The following is a 15,930-nucleotide window of genomic DNA, read 5'->3' as shown; positions in this document are numbered from 1 at the left end:
ATGAGACAATGATTTGTCTACCAAAGTTTGGATCCCTCCAATGAGGTTCCTACGTCTCCGTTGAGGAGCTTTAAAGAGCCGGGTCTCTCTCAACCCTTTGCCTCATCAAGCAATCACAAAGATCGAGCTTGGTTGTTACTATGTTATTTCTTCCCTTTCAGAGGCAAAATCGTGGCTTTCACAAATTTTCTTGCAGCACACCACAAGCTTGGGTACTCACAAGCGATGCCTAGCTGTCTAGGAGCTCCAAGAGTAACAAATCTGGTGATGAATCAACTTGCTCATGAACTCAAGTGCTCAAGATGGGAATTATGCTCACTTAATCTCTTACTCTCACAACCCAACCCATAAATCTTTGCAAATTCTAAGCGTTATCGACTAATCATGAATTCTATCGACAAACAAAACAACATTGAATAAACACCAAATAAACTCCAAATTGCAAACACAAGAAAAGTAGAACGATAGACTGGAATCTTTGATTGGGCTGGATAGGGAGAACATAATTGACTGGACTTCTTTCGAAGAAAGAGATAAAGAGATAGGAACTAGGGCTCCCATGAAATGATAGAAAATATTGGCTAAAACATCAACATGTATGACCTACAAATTAATATATATTTTAATATCACAACCCTATGTTTGTACTGCAATGACATGTAGATTTGATCATGACCTATATGTAATTGTGACAACCATAAACTTACTAATCAAAATAATATCTTAATGTTGTAGGGATATAGATGTTAATATGGAATAACTACTATAAAGATGTGAGATTGATATCTAAAACTAGCATGGTTGGATAGATCATGTTTTAGGAAAATTGGAGTGCAAGAATCATTCAAATCGGAGCTAAAACGAAAAAGATATGAGACTTTGAAGTTGCAGGGTTTTTCTCAAATTCACCTATTTACCTGGATTTAATGGAATTATTTTTGTATTGGAAATTAACAATTATACCATATACCTGATGGACACCTCCAGATATTGCGGATCCAAATCTACGGGACCTGATATATTCGGAGATCACGAAAGGCTATACTAGGAAGGTCTCGATAGGGTTAACCGACTTGAGTACGGCTAGTATCTAAGCTGAATTCAACTGACTTGCCTTGACCGACAAGATGAAGGACTTCCTATCTACTACGACTGGGATTAAGGCAATGCCAAGATCCCCTATACAAGGTGAGGACCTAGACCTTGAAAGAACAACTCGCAACACGACAGATCAACACCTACACAACTCGACGCAAGCATCAAGACCCTAGCTTTGGAGCTAATTGGCGACTTCAAACCCAAATTAGTTTAGATCTGATGTACTTCATTGTAATAGGTTTAGCTTCATTGGTTGTACTCGAGATAATCTTTATATGGCATTATCCACACAGGATATAGGTATTACTCATCTTCAAAGACCTGAACCTGTATACATCGTGTGTCTTATTTCCTGCTCGATCCCTGATCTTGAAGGTACCCCAGTTCAATCGAACACATTGTCAAGAACTAATATTCGACAAGTGTCTTTACTAAATATGCTTTAAATGAGTGGAAACATGCTTGTAGACAAGATAAGGTACCTCAATCTTAAAAAAAAACATGAAAAGATATTTGAAAGATGTTTTTTGTTCCCACGTATTATTTTGATACCCCTTTCAAGAAACTACAATGTTTAAAACAAGATAGTAAAACTGCTAGAGCATACTATTAAGAGTTGCATAATTGTTTGTTGCATTGTGGGGGAGATGAATGTGAATAGGCTATAAAGATCTGATTTTTAAGAGGGCTTAATCAAGAAATTCAACACATGCTTGTTCATGAAACATATAGCTCTCTCTCTTATTTTCTACAGCTTGCTTGTGAAGCTAAAAGTCGAATTGGAATAGACATAGAAAACAAGAATTTGTGAAACATATGTTTCTATCTACTTCTATCACTAACAGTTTGTAGGAAGTGAAGAATAATCCAAAAAAGGAGAATGAGCTAGTTGAGCAAACAAGCACATCTATTCATGAAGAGAATCTTGCTGCACCTACATCATCTGAGGAGAGCATAAAAGGCAATAAAATTGATGCTACCACCACTAAAGGTGAGTTCATTTGCAATGGACTATCAATATCCACTACTTATGCTATTTTATAGCAATCATTAGTGGACATCCCAACTAAATTTCTTTTGTCACAAGTTGATTTGATTGCTATTCCTTTTGATAAAGAAGAGTTGTGTTATGCTTCACTTATAACCATGCCACAACTAGTGAATGAACATGTTACTCCTATTTTTGAACTTTTTGTTGCTACTGAAGATAAACATGTTGTTCACATTATTGATAAGAAAGAAAAACTAGAGTTATTGTCTTCTTTAAAATACTTGGAGTTATATTAAATTTGTTGGTCTTTGTGAGCTCAATAATTTAAAAGGATAAATTATTTGCTAGGTATGATTTGCTATGTCCTGCTAATATGATTTTTCATATCATTGGTAATTATAATTATAAAGGAGTGTATCTTATGTATAGAATATACATTTGTTTAAATTTGAACTTAACTCTTTTTTATAATGAGACGTGTTGTGTAGAGAATCATAGTAGTGCTAATATGTTCTCTTTGTGCAAAACTTTCATAATTCAACTATTCTTTTGCGCTGAAATTTATCTCGCCCTCTCTTGTGCAAGCTAACGCTTGAGTGAGTTGGTCTCCTCATACTGTCAGTTTTTCAAAAGAACAAGTGATGCTGCGCAATGATGTTTATTTTCTTATGAGGACATCATCAGCTCACATATGATCATGTCTATGTTATACAACAATAAAACTAAGGATGAATTCAATTTTAGATTTACATTTTATATATTTGAGCAAAGGGTGATGCACATAAGCTGTGTATGTTTTCATTTTCAAAACTGATGGCATGGATTAATGTAAAGAAAGGAGGACATGCATAGAGGATAAATAAAATCGATTGGGGACTCAGTCTAAACCTTCTCCAACTATTCTTTAAAGCCACCATATAGTTTATGGGCCAAGGAAAACAAGCGTTTGAGTTGAACACGTTTTAGATTCGGATTCGGATTTGAACTACAGAAACAATGCTAGATTCAAACGACCATAATTTATTCACATGGAGTCCATCTTAGACGTTCTTGGACTTCCTGGAAAGCTTATTAAGTCTACTTTCTAACAAATCAACCTTACTTCAAAATACTATTTGAGCCAGCCACAAATGCCAAAATAGTATGTGTCTGTTTTTAGAAACTACGTTGTGCCACCACAACTTGGGTCATGAGGCCTTGTATCAAGTCGAGTCCATTAGGGACGCGTCCTAGGGTTTGAGTCCAACCCCAATACCCTCCGAGTCATTCCCTACCTCTTTAAATACTTCCTGTAGCCATCATGAATAGATCGGATTTTGTTAGGTTAAAGTTTAATCATTGCTACTTTACTGTGTAAACATGCGTGTCGACTAGACCACCTGTTCTATCATCTTTAGAATCCCACCTTGTTGAGTTTATCAATTTGAAGATTCAATTCATACCCATAATTTTAGATTGATCTTTATCTTTATTCTTGCTTGTTGTTCGATTACTCGTAGAAATTGAATCTCATGTTCAGATTGATCGTGCTCACGGCAAGGTCAAAAATCCTACGGAACTAGTTTAGCGATTGCTAAGGCACATCTTATCATACCGTATAGTCGGATCGTCAAAGTCACGTCCACGTCCACCAAATTGAAAGAATCCCTCTCATCAAAAGATGTTTTGCGCCCAGCGCAGGTCATCGACGATCTTGTTCGGGCCCTGGGTGTAGTCCTCCTCCGTCACTAGGTGGACTATCACTTTATGCTCCACTGTGCACGGCGACGCTGATGGGGAGGTGAGTGCGGGCAGGGGCGTATCCCTATGTCAGCCTGTAGAGCGTTGGACTCCAACGGCGACATTTTGACGAAGAGGAGTTTCGTTTCGAGTGGGACGTCGCTCGGATGGCGCACCCATGCCTAGACGTGGTACATGGAGGTGTCCGTCTCCAGCCAAGTTGCTTCCTCAGTGTACTCGCATGGCCGCACTTGCAGAGAATCTTGCTTATTGTTTCCTTGCACCAAGCGAAGAAAAAGAGATCCCCTTGATGAGCAGGCGCACACGGTACCCGAAGAGACCGGGGGGAGGGGGGGGGGCATCGTGCACATTCTCGTGCACCGGTAGCATGGAGAAGCACTCGTCATTGTGGTTTAAGCAGCCGACACGCATGGCATTGTTGCGCTCGACCGGGTGCTTTAAGACCATCTCTAACCATATTCCCTTTATTTTGTTCCCTTTCCGATTCACTTCTCTGTTCTCATTCTCTTTATTTTCTCTCATCTCTAATAACTTCCTTTCGAGGGAAATCGCGAAGGGAAAGGAGAGAGAATCCCGTCATGAAGTGAATGACCCTGAGAATCCCTTCGTGACGGGAACCGTGAAGGAAAACCGTTGAAACACTGAAGAAAAAAAAATTCCTTCACGATAGGATTCTCGCCCCCGACAGAAATCCGTTGGGCATAGTCTAATAGGGCTAGGAAGTGCTGATGCTAGTGGTAGTTAGATCACTTTATACACTCAACGACAAATGTAGGAGTTTTTTTACTGTACTTGGGAGGTATCGAAATTCAATACCTCCTAACTTATAATTTATAATTCTTGGTACGTTTTAAGGATAGTAAAAAGGCTTCAAATGTAGATATTATAAGATGGACACTCAATTGGCTGTGCAGACTGCAGAGGAAGCAAATTGAACGCCTAACCATTTGTTAGCCGCTGCTCTGCACAACTATTCTTGTGCTTAATCACTTCTATTCCCGCCGTTCAGTAATAAAAAACGTATTTTCTTTTAAAAAAGTCAAATTTTATATATTTAAATTATCATTAGTCAAATTATAAATATTTGTATTGTATAATAATTATATAACTAAATTCATATTTCAAAACTCTTTTACAGTATATTTGTTTTGTAGTCATAAACAAAATAAAATATAGTTAAAATCTAACTTTAAAAACCGAATTAAAATAAAATGTGTCTTATATTTCCGAATAGAAGAGTACTATACAAGCAGCGGCTAAAACATGCTGTTTCGATTCTTTCTGTTATATTACCTTCGTTTTTAAATAGGTATGGTCCTAAAATATATCTAATCAAGTTTTAAAGTTTTTGACTATTAATATACACAAAATTATTAAAATTTAGCATATGAAAATGATAATAATAAATTTGTAAAAAAATATTTTGATATTATCTAATTTTTATTAACTTTTATTTAAAATAATTATTAAAAATAATAATTAACGTGTTTATTAGGAATAGTAGAACAAAGCGGTATGACAAAAGGACACGTTGTTTAAGATACATCCCTCGCCCATGCTTCCCAACCGAAACGCTGCCGGGCGGTACGACGATCGGAGGCACGCACATCCATCAGCCGTCGCGGTTTTTCAAACAGTTTGTCTTTGTAGACGTGCTTGCTACTTCTCAGACGCTTCCATCGGCTGCCCACGCCTGTTTAAGTGAGCATGGGCCGGAGCCAAACCAGAACACAGTGAACTCTGGTCGGCACATGGAGTGAGCGGCGACCCATGGTTGGTTCGCCGGTTGCTGCGGCGACCAGCTGCAGCTGCAGACTGGCACGTAATAGTGGCGGTTTGATTCCTTGCACATTCGTTCATCGGCGTATTATACGTGCACTGATCGTCCACCGGAACATGGGTGTGTTTGGTTTTCGGTTTTGTATCATTGTATCATATAGTTTTGTTGAATGAAATTATATTTATTGAAAAAAAATATTAGTGATATTTGTTTAAATATGTTGAGCTAAATTTTAATTTGGTTGACTGAATCTGAAGCTATATGAGCAAAAGTAAGAGTTGTAATTATGATTAATTACTTATATAAAGATGATTTTATGATACTGATAAATGAGAACACTTGTATGAACGGATATAAAAATCTATATCGATCGAGCTAGACTGCATAATAGAGTTTTACTTCCGGATTTGTATCATCAAACTAAACTAAAATAACTAAACATACTTCACTTTAAGATTATACGTATAGATCAAATCAATCTTAAAAATATTATGACAACGAAACACACTCACGGTGTTTAAGAGCCTAGGATTTAGGGGCAACAAGTACGATTGCATCATGTTGCGAAGTAACTAGACGGCGGTGGATTTGACGCTTACTTTCTAGTCGCAGGACACAGATCCTACTGCAGAGGATCCCGTCGCCTAGTAGCGCACAAGCACAGAACTATCACCGATTCCGCTTTGAGAAATTGGGGCCTGAAGAGCAATACAAGTAGGCTGCTGGGGAAGAAAGAACTTGCGGTACGTTACAGACTTCAAATACATCGGCAGAAGTGTATATAATATCAGGCTTGGGAGTTCTTTTCTTTCTCGAAATTCTTGGCTTACTACAGTTCTCACTGAAAGAATATGAAAGAGGAGATCTAACATTTTGGTGAGGGGCCTCGTAGCTCCCCGCTTTGCAACATAACATGCCCGTGTCACCCCATCTCACTCAGTCACTCTGCACCCAGATCCAGCTGACTTTTCCCCCTTTCGGAAAAGCAAAGTCGCCGGGTGGCCTCTAGCTTGGGCAGGGACCGATCGAATCGAATGGAGCCGAACCAAGCTGCATGGGTATTGGGCCCTACCCCCGTGTCCTTCCAGCGCGATGGGCAAAAGCAATCATGATGCGAACGAGGAAAATTCCCGGGATTATACGCGAATCAGAGACGATGTTGGCACACCCCTCGCTTCATTGGAGACTCGAGGGAAAAAGCGAAACGGAGATCAAAATCCCGTCGGATCGACTTCACCGTTGAGCGTTGTCCTTATGTTCTATACGTGACCGCGTAAAAACCTCGAAATTTGTCCTTCTTAGTATCAAACCTGAAGCTCCCAATACTACTTAAACCAGCCGATCACTCGGACCACCACTGCTCCTTCATACCCCCTCGCTTCTCTTCCAGTTCTAGTACGACCTGGTCGCCGCCAGCCCGTCACAGTTGTTTTGTCTCCGTCCTTTCCATCGGCCTCCTCCTCGGACGATATGTTCGCCGCTGCTCCTTTTTTCTCACTGTCATTGATTCCGGAATATGTAGTAACATATTTAGAGGCTTTCAAATGCTACTTCGTAATTGGGTAGTCATAAAGGTTGCTTTCAGGTATATTATGAAATATATCGTGGGATCTCGAGCATCGAGATGGAATTTGCCCTTCTTAGATAATAGGAGAGATATCTCTGGACCCTTCGAGGTAGTTGAATTAAGAAAGTGTATGACCATGCCAATACAACTAAAGAGTTAATCATGATGAATTCACTACTTGATCGATTGAATGGTCGCACTATCACAAGGATGGTATGAATCTCACCTTGAGCTTAACTGGTATCGTGTGGTAAAGGGATTGGTGCATATGTATATCAAGGTTCAGCTGATATGATCTTTATAAGTTTTCGGGAGTGAATATGTGCTACTAGGTACCGCAATTAATTTACAATTATGAAAAGATTTCCAGATAGCGACCGTTTACACATGAACCTAATAGGTTACACATTTAAAGGGGTGGAATTTAAAACTTGCATGAATCGACTCTAGTGCAAGTGGAAGATTATTGGTGATATGCCCTAGAGGTGATTATGTATGCAAATTGGATCTGCGAATGAGATTGAATATGATTGAATATCTATTAGGGTTTAGAGTCATGATGAGCTTTAATTAGATTAAAATCTCATTAGTGTACTCTATATAAGAGGAGGCATGACATATGGGTGCAAGAGTTAATTTCGTCACCAAAACCCTAGCCGTCACCTCTTCCCGAACTCCCTACAAAACCCTAGTCGGGCGCACGGTTCTAGCACATCGGCGTACGACATTCCATCCCTATACGTGTGGATACTGTGGAGGCAATGTTATAATTGTTGCGGTGTTGATTGATGACAAGGACATTAGGACGTGGTCGAGGTTTCCTATTCGTGGTCGATGAGGTGGTCGACATGATCGACTACTTCTCTACATGGTCATGAAACTGGTCGAGAAGAATGACCACTTACTCAGAGCTGGTCGAGAACAAGGTGCCCGTGATTAGAACTGGTCGAGAAGCATGACCACCTTCTCGGAGCTGGTCGAGGAGCGTGACCACCTACGCGGGACTGGTCGCGGATCTGATCAAGAAGCTGTTCGAGGAGTTTGACGTGCACAAAGTTGGATTGATCTATTCAAACTCTTCTTCCGTTGTATTGCGCATCTAGTGGTAACGATTTATGATCCCTTACTCACATGGTACTTTGGTTGAACATGGTAGAGAAAAATTGTTTTATGCTAGCGTAGCCTACCCGTTCCCTAATAGGATTGACCGAAGTACGGGCAGTAGGAGGAGCCGGTGGTGTACCCGCTGCTCTGGTGGGTGCGGAGGATCCAACCATCAATTCATCTGGGTCTATGTCACGTGATGGCCATGAGCGAGCTCCATCTATCACCTAGTCACACTTCTGATGGTTAGAGCAAGCACCATCTGTTGCCCGGTCATGCCTCTGATCAAAATGGGACAAGCGCATGATCAAACACCAAATCAACTCTAGTTTCAGCGCCAGGTACAAGTCGATCAGCATCATTTTTTGCGCCACTGTTGCCTTGCTCATCCTACATAAAATCATGCACTGTTCCTGCAGACTCCACATCATATTCATTAAGCACAGGCTTATGAGAGTTAACCAGCAATTGATCATCCAATTGTGGACCCCCGTGATCAATAGATGGGTTTTGTAGGAATACAGGTATCAAAGAAATTTCAATGGAGACGAGCTCTAGCAATGAACAAAGGGAAAAACATCTTCATCAAAGATTACATCCCTGGAGATATAAACACGACCTGTAGAAGAACCAAGGCACTTGAAACCTTTGTGTAGATTACTATACCCAAGAAAAACACATTGTTTGGAATGGAACTGGAGTTTGCGTGTGTTGTAGCGATGAAGATTGGGCCAACAAACACACCCAAAAGTACGAAGAGATGTGTAATTCGATTTTTGATGGAACAAGCGTTCCAAGGGAGTGTCATGCTCAATGGCTTTACTAGGAAGACAATTAATCAAGTATGTGGCAGCCAAGAAGGCTTCATCCTAGAAATTTAGAGGTATAGATGCATGAGCAAGGAGAGATAATCCAACTTCAACTATGTAGCGATGTTTACATTCTGCGGAACCATTTCGTTGATGCACATAGGGACATGAAACATGATGAGATATGCCTATGCGTGTAAAGAAGGTATTCAACTTTTGATACTCACATCCCCAGTATGTTTGCATAGCAATGATTTTGCGACTAAAGCGTCTCTCAATAAGATTTTGAAACTCATGGAATTTTTGAAACACTTCAGACTTGTGTTTGAGCAAGTAAATTTAAGTGAACTTACTAAAATCATCAATGAAGCTGACATAGCATTTCTGTCTCTCATCAGAATTATGAGCCAGCCCCCATACATCAAATTATCAGAGAACACAAGTTCTAAGGGAAAACTAGACACACACGATGATTTAAGATAAGGGAGTTGATGACTCTTCTCTTTTTGACAAGCATCACAAATAGACTCTTTATTGGATTCACTAGCGATTGGGAGATTATTTTTGCTAAGCACCTCTCTAACAATAGACGACGAAGTATGACCTAAACGACTGTGCCACTTGGTTGATGAAGGCTTGGTGACACCAAAAGCTTGCTTATTCGGGATAGATGACAAGGGATAAAGGCCTCCATCACACTTTCCTCGAAGAAGAGTTCTCTTCGTCGCTTGATCCTTGATTAAAAAATAATTAGGGTGAAATTCCAAGAAAGATTGGTTATCGATAACAAGATGATTAACATAAACCAAATTTTTATTGGCTTTGGGTACATGAAGCACATTCTTTAAGACAAGATTATGACTAGGGGTGCGAACAATGGAATGATCAATGTGATTAATTTCCATACCTATGCCACTTGTAGTGTGAACTTGATCGTTGCTCGTGTACTTGTCACGGACAGTCAGCTTGTCAAGCTCGCTAGTGATGTGGTCGATGGTGTATGTGTCAATGTACCAGTTGCTGTCGATGCCATAGGAGAGGTAGTAGTTGATGCATCACTTCTTTCTTCACCCACGAAGGAGTGATCGAACCTCTTGTAGCACTTGACTGTTGTATGGCCAATTTTGCCACATAGCTAACAAGTAGGTCGTGCATCGGAGTTGGAGTAGTTGCCATTGCCACCTTGTCACGTGTCTTTGCTGTTGTAGTTGCCTCCATGTCCTGGGCCGTTTCCATGACCATGCCCACGTCGTTGCATGTTCCCATTGCCTCGGTCGTGCAAAGCGGCATTGACAGAGGATTGCGAGTTGTTGCCCTGAAGAAGATCCATACACTGCTCGAAATCGACCAATTGAGCATACAGTTCGCCCATGGAGATCGGTTCCATGCGCACTACAATTGCAGACACGAGTGGGTTGAACTCAATGTCGAGTCCCAAAAGGATATATGACACAAGTTCTTCATCATCACGTTTCTTTCTGCAGATACCATCTCATCTACTAAAGCTTTCATCTTGCCGATGTATTCTACGGCAATCATAGATCCCTTTTGCATGGTGGCCAACGCCATGCGCGTGTTTATCATGCGTGCGTGGGATTGACACACAAGCATCCCTTCTACGGCCTTCTACATCTCAGATGCAGTCGTGAGACCTACAACTTGGGTGAGAATCTCTCGGGAAAGAGACTCGAGCATGTAGTTCAAAACATGCTACTCCTGCACCACCCATTGCGAATAGGCAGGGTTTGGCACCTTCTCTGATTCATTCTCCCTTGGTGACAACGAGGGTCACCAGTGGAGCCTTGATCAAGCCATCGAGGTAACCTGCCAACTATGTGCCTCACAGAGGAGACATAACTTGAGCCCTCGAGAGCGGATGGTTATTCCGCATGAGCTTCTCTGTCACCAGAAAGGCGAGCAAGGATGTCATGGTTGTCCTGACAGATGAGGAAGGAGTCGCCATGGATGATGGTGAGGAAGATGGCTCTGGTTACCATATAAGATTGGATTAATGTGGTGAAGCATCTCTATCTCCAGATAGGCCACGGCTACGTGTTAATGTAGGCCGGGAAGAGCCCCACAGCATGGCTTACAACTTGAGGATCATGACAATCGATCAGAGATAGATTGTGATTACCTAATCCAAGATTACATGCATATCTCTATAACAACTCTATCTGCGGGCAGGCACGGAGCTTAGTGGCAAAGCTCTAAGGTGGGAGCTGAGCTGGTGGGGGTTTGATCTCCCGTTCCGCATCCAACCCTGAGCCTCTATTGAAAGTCATACAGATAGAATCACACTGTTAAAAAATAACTCTATCTCTAGTTTACATGTTTGAACGTATACACATCTCTACCAATACATAATTTAAACATGAGATTACATTCCATATTTCAACAGAGATATCTTTGCCGCTCGATCGCACGCGTGCGGTTGGACATGGACGTTAGTGGAGGAGGAGATCTAGAGGCTGCGTCTTGATCGCGTGCACACATGTCTTGGCCGGGGCTTGCTGCGGGCAAGAGTATCTGGGCCAGCGAGAGTGCAAACAAAGCAAGTTGCTGGGTTATCTGAATCTCTACTCGCTCGCTCCTCCACAGATCGGCCGGTGCGCGTGCGTTGAAATGGGGGAAATGCGCTGTGTGAAATGGTAGTAGGGAAACGGCGACTGTCACTTTCACATCAGCGTGGTGTGCGTGTTTGGAGCCTTGTACTGTCTAGTATGATGACGACCGTCCAAACTCGATTAAGCGAGTTGGACCAATATGTCTACGAGCTCGACCAGAAAGCTAGAAATAAGATTATCGACACGAGAACATACCATGGTAGCTTTTCAAACAGTTCTCTCTTTGTAGACGTGCTTGCTACTGCTTTACAAGTTTAGATGCATGCTTTCCATCGGTGCCCATGCCTGTTAAAGTGAGCAGGGGCCAGACCAGAACAAAGTGATGCATGTAGTGAGCTCTGATCGGCGACACATGGCGCGCGTGGTTGGTTCGCCGGTTGCTGCGGCCCGCATGCAGTCTGGCATGCTACAGTACGTGCTGGTTTGGTCTGATTGCTTCAACAGTTCAACAGTTGTTGATCCACGATCGATGCATGATGCGTGCGCCGGTCGTACACGGAAACGGTGCGTCCCCAATCACCGTACGTTGAACGGAAGCACTGCTCAACTTGGTCTGGTCCCTACGAGGACTCGAGCAGGACGATAAGGAAGGATCTCGACACGGCAGGAGTACACAGATAGAATTCGCGTAGAGTTGCAGTTTTTTCTTTCTCGAGGACACCGATAGGGTCGGCTGCAGTTTGCGACCGTCTTCCCAGATGGATCACTTCTCTCTGTTTTGAAGCCAGGTCCAACATTTCTTTTTCTTTTCCTGCTTGGCTGCCCTAAGTTTAATCAAACCTGGTGCAGACCCGAATTTTCGAATTAGTGCTCGAAGCTTCTGTTCGTCACACTTCAGTTATCAACGTCTACTAGTCTAGAGATAATAATGATTAACTCTAGTATCATCACGCCAGGTCTTCTCAGCCATAGAAAACCCATGCTAGCTAGTCAAACACTCTTGTCTTTGTAAAATGCCAAATTAACGAAAATGACGGTCGATTGTCTTCCGAAACAGATCCATTTTCGTTTCATGAATAGCTTCAAATTGAAGTAATGACTCGATCTTCACATGACCACGGCGGCAAATAGACAAGAAATGAACAGCACCAAGCGACAGATCTTCAAAGTCCATTAATCCATTCCTAATTGTGGGCGTACTCATTTATACTCCTATAAAATAGACAAATTATGATAGATTTGAACGATCTCCAACATATATCTAACATGATTAAACAATCCATAATTAAAATTCTCTCTGTCTCTTCCTCTATCCTATAATATGAAAAGTCACGATCAATTATTTATACTCCTATAAAATAGACGAGTTATAGCAGATCCAAATAATCTCCAGCGTACATCTTACATGGTTAAACTATCCATAATCAAAGTTGTCCCCCGGTCTCTTCCCCTCTCCTATAATATGAAAAGTCACAATCAATTGTGTATACTCCTATAAAATAAATAAGTTATGACAGATCTGAACGATCTCTAGCGTATTTCTTATACGATTAAATGATCCACAATCAAAGTTGGTCCCCCGTCTCTTCCCCTCTCATATAATATGGAAAGTCATAATCAATTAACCGATTAACCATCAACCTGTTGAGGAAAATAAAAATTTTAATATTTTCTTGGACCTCTTTTTTTCTCATGTGGATTGGCTAGCCCACTAGCCTTTGTGCTGCCCAGGCCCATGCGCTGGGGGTACTTGAGCTGGGACTTAGATGAGCTAGGGCATGCAATGGAAAATAGAGAGACTAGGGAGAGAGAATAGGCGGTGGCCTTTGAGCGGCGGCTTAACCACCTCCCCAATCCATTTAGGGGTCAGGTGAGGTTGGATGGTGTCTTTGCTTCTATTTGTAGGTCCTCTTCCTCTTCCTTGGAAGTTGATTGAAAAACTCTCCTCCATCTTCTTGATTCTCACTGTGTTCTCTTTCGGTTTGGGGATCACCTCCTGTGCTTGACCCGATTTGAGCTCGGGCTTTGGCTTGGTGATTGGCAGCTGCAAGATATTTGGTGGTGGAGCTATGTTATTAGTGCCCATCGGAGTTGCGATTATCGAGGCTCATCCACACGCACCGACACGGTGCGGTAAGGCCTTGTATCTCCATCTTCCTCACTGACACAATGATGGCGAATAGGATTTCTGGGACAACAGCTTTTGTGTCTTGTCTTGCCTCGATTGATTTTGCTTTTAAGCAAATTTTATTGTGAGTATTTTAGTTTTCTCTCTTTCTATGTTCTGGACAGCATGAGATACTCAATGATTTGTAATTGTTATGAGATTAGGCATGTTCACGGAGTACACTAGCATATACATGTAGTTTCCCTTGTTGTTTGGTCGCATTTGGTGGTACCTAGAGGCTAAGTGGTGTGTGGTTCTATTTTGATTGCACACCGTGGTACAATTGTTGAATTGTGTCGACAGCTTGCTATATGTTAACCTTATCCTTGGATTAGTGTTGCAGTGAGATCTCAGTATACTTTGCATATATCTGGCTCTAGATGGATTCCTAGTTCAAGATGAAAATACTATTTTTTGCAATTTCTAGTTCAATCTCATCTCTGTCTCAGCTATCTTGCTTCTACTGTGCTAGTTTTGTGTTCTCTAATGTTGCTCTGCAGCACTGTCCAGGATAGGCCTTTAGAACTTGAGAATTAAGTTCATGTTATATTTTTGCTAGTTGAGATCTTATGAGCATTGCCCAATTGATGAAATACTTGTTAGCTAGGACAATTAGGGAGCAGGAACATAATTTACACATGATCCCGGTTATACTTTTTCGGAGAGCAATTTCACAAAAGATTTGTGTCTGCCATTTAGTTCATAATTTACACATGATCCCGGTTACTGTTGTTACAAAATTTCTATTATTCTGTTTACTACTCATGTATAATGGTTTCATTCTATTAAGCTCTTGAACTTATACATGTGGAATAATATCAATGCTCATTTTACCGCATTATGTACAACAATCAAGAAATCCTATTGCTTTTGAGATGGCTAGTTCTAGCTCCTCTGGCCTACCACCATCATCCTCGGATGCGATTAAGCTTGAAAGTTTTTATGGGACTGGCTTTAAGAGGTAGCAGGCCCGGACAAGGTTATGGTTGACGGAGCTCAAATTATTCTAGGTCCTCACTGAAGAGCCACCCGCCCCTCTAAGGGAAGCCGTGCAAGACGAGGTCTAAAGAACGCGCCTCAACGCGTTAGTGCCCTATTGGGAGAAGGCTAATGCCTCAACCCTAGCATGCATTTTGGCTATCCTATTGAACAGACTCTTCGACGTCTATGTGGGGTTTGGCGAAGCACGGATGGTGTGGTCAAAGCTAAATGACAAGTATGCTGAAAGCGACAACGGCAATAAGTCCTTCATGGTGGACAGTTACCTGAACTTTCGTATGGGAGATGGCACATCAGTCATGAAACAAATCCATGAATTGCAGCTGATCTTGCGAGACATAGGTCAGTATGGATGTGTCCTCCCTGAGAATTGTTAGGTTAATGTCATTCTGGACAAGCTTTCTAGTTTTTGGCGTGACTTTGTCACTACATGTAAGCACTTAAAGCAGCAACTGACTCTTAATGAGCTCATCACTACTATAAATATCGAGGAGATGTCTAAAGTATGCTATGGTGGGGTGAAGGTTGTGAGGAACGGTGATGTACTAAGAGAGGGGTGAATTAGGACACTTAGAAACCAAAAACGAATTAGATAAAACCTATATCAATTTTGATCTAAATGTGCTATAGGTTTATCTAGTATATCTACTCTACCGCTCAAGAGGAGTACAACCTACTCTAGCAAGGTAAATTACAAGTATGTAAATACGAAAACGTAAATAAGGTAGAGAGACAAACTCGGTACAAGAGAGTTTATCCCGTGGTATTGATGGTATGAATGCCACCCCTAATCCATGTTGAAGCTTCACAAATGATATACTCCTGATCGTCAAGTCTCTTCTGATCATGGCTCTTAAGTTACCAAGTCACCAAGACAACATCTCAAGCACGATGAGCCACCAAGCCACCAAGACAAGGTCTCACCACTAGCCTCTCTTCCGGTCACTTGCCACCGTGATCACTTCGAAGCTTGATCCACCGAGGCAATGGTCTCCGCGTCTCCGCACACATGTCTTTCTGTCGCTCCACACCAAGTTAGAGGGTCAACAAGTTTGAGCCACTAAGGCCCAAGATGCCGGCGAGTTACCAAGACTCCAAGGCACTGACA

The 15,930-nt window shown here is 41.6% G+C and overlaps 1 non-coding gene across 1 annotated transcript; it reads right to left on the bottom strand.

The window, feature by feature from the left end:
- Positions 1-10,424: 10,424 nt before the first annotated feature.
- On the bottom strand, positions 10,425-10,563 carry LOC133889877 (small nucleolar RNA Z247). The gene has a single exon (XR_009903957.1). It is a non-coding gene; the product is annotated as a small nucleolar RNA Z247 (small nucleolar RNA).
- Positions 10,564-15,930: the final 5,367 nt, after the last annotated feature.

This window comes from Phragmites australis, chromosome 13 (assembly GCF_958298935.1).
Source record: "Phragmites australis chromosome 13, lpPhrAust1.1, whole genome shotgun sequence".
Taxonomy (NCBI): Eukaryota; Viridiplantae; Streptophyta; class Magnoliopsida; order Poales; family Poaceae; genus Phragmites; species Phragmites australis.
The sequence above is the reverse complement of the archived record's forward strand: the minus strand, read 5'-3'. Positions and strand labels throughout refer to the sequence as shown.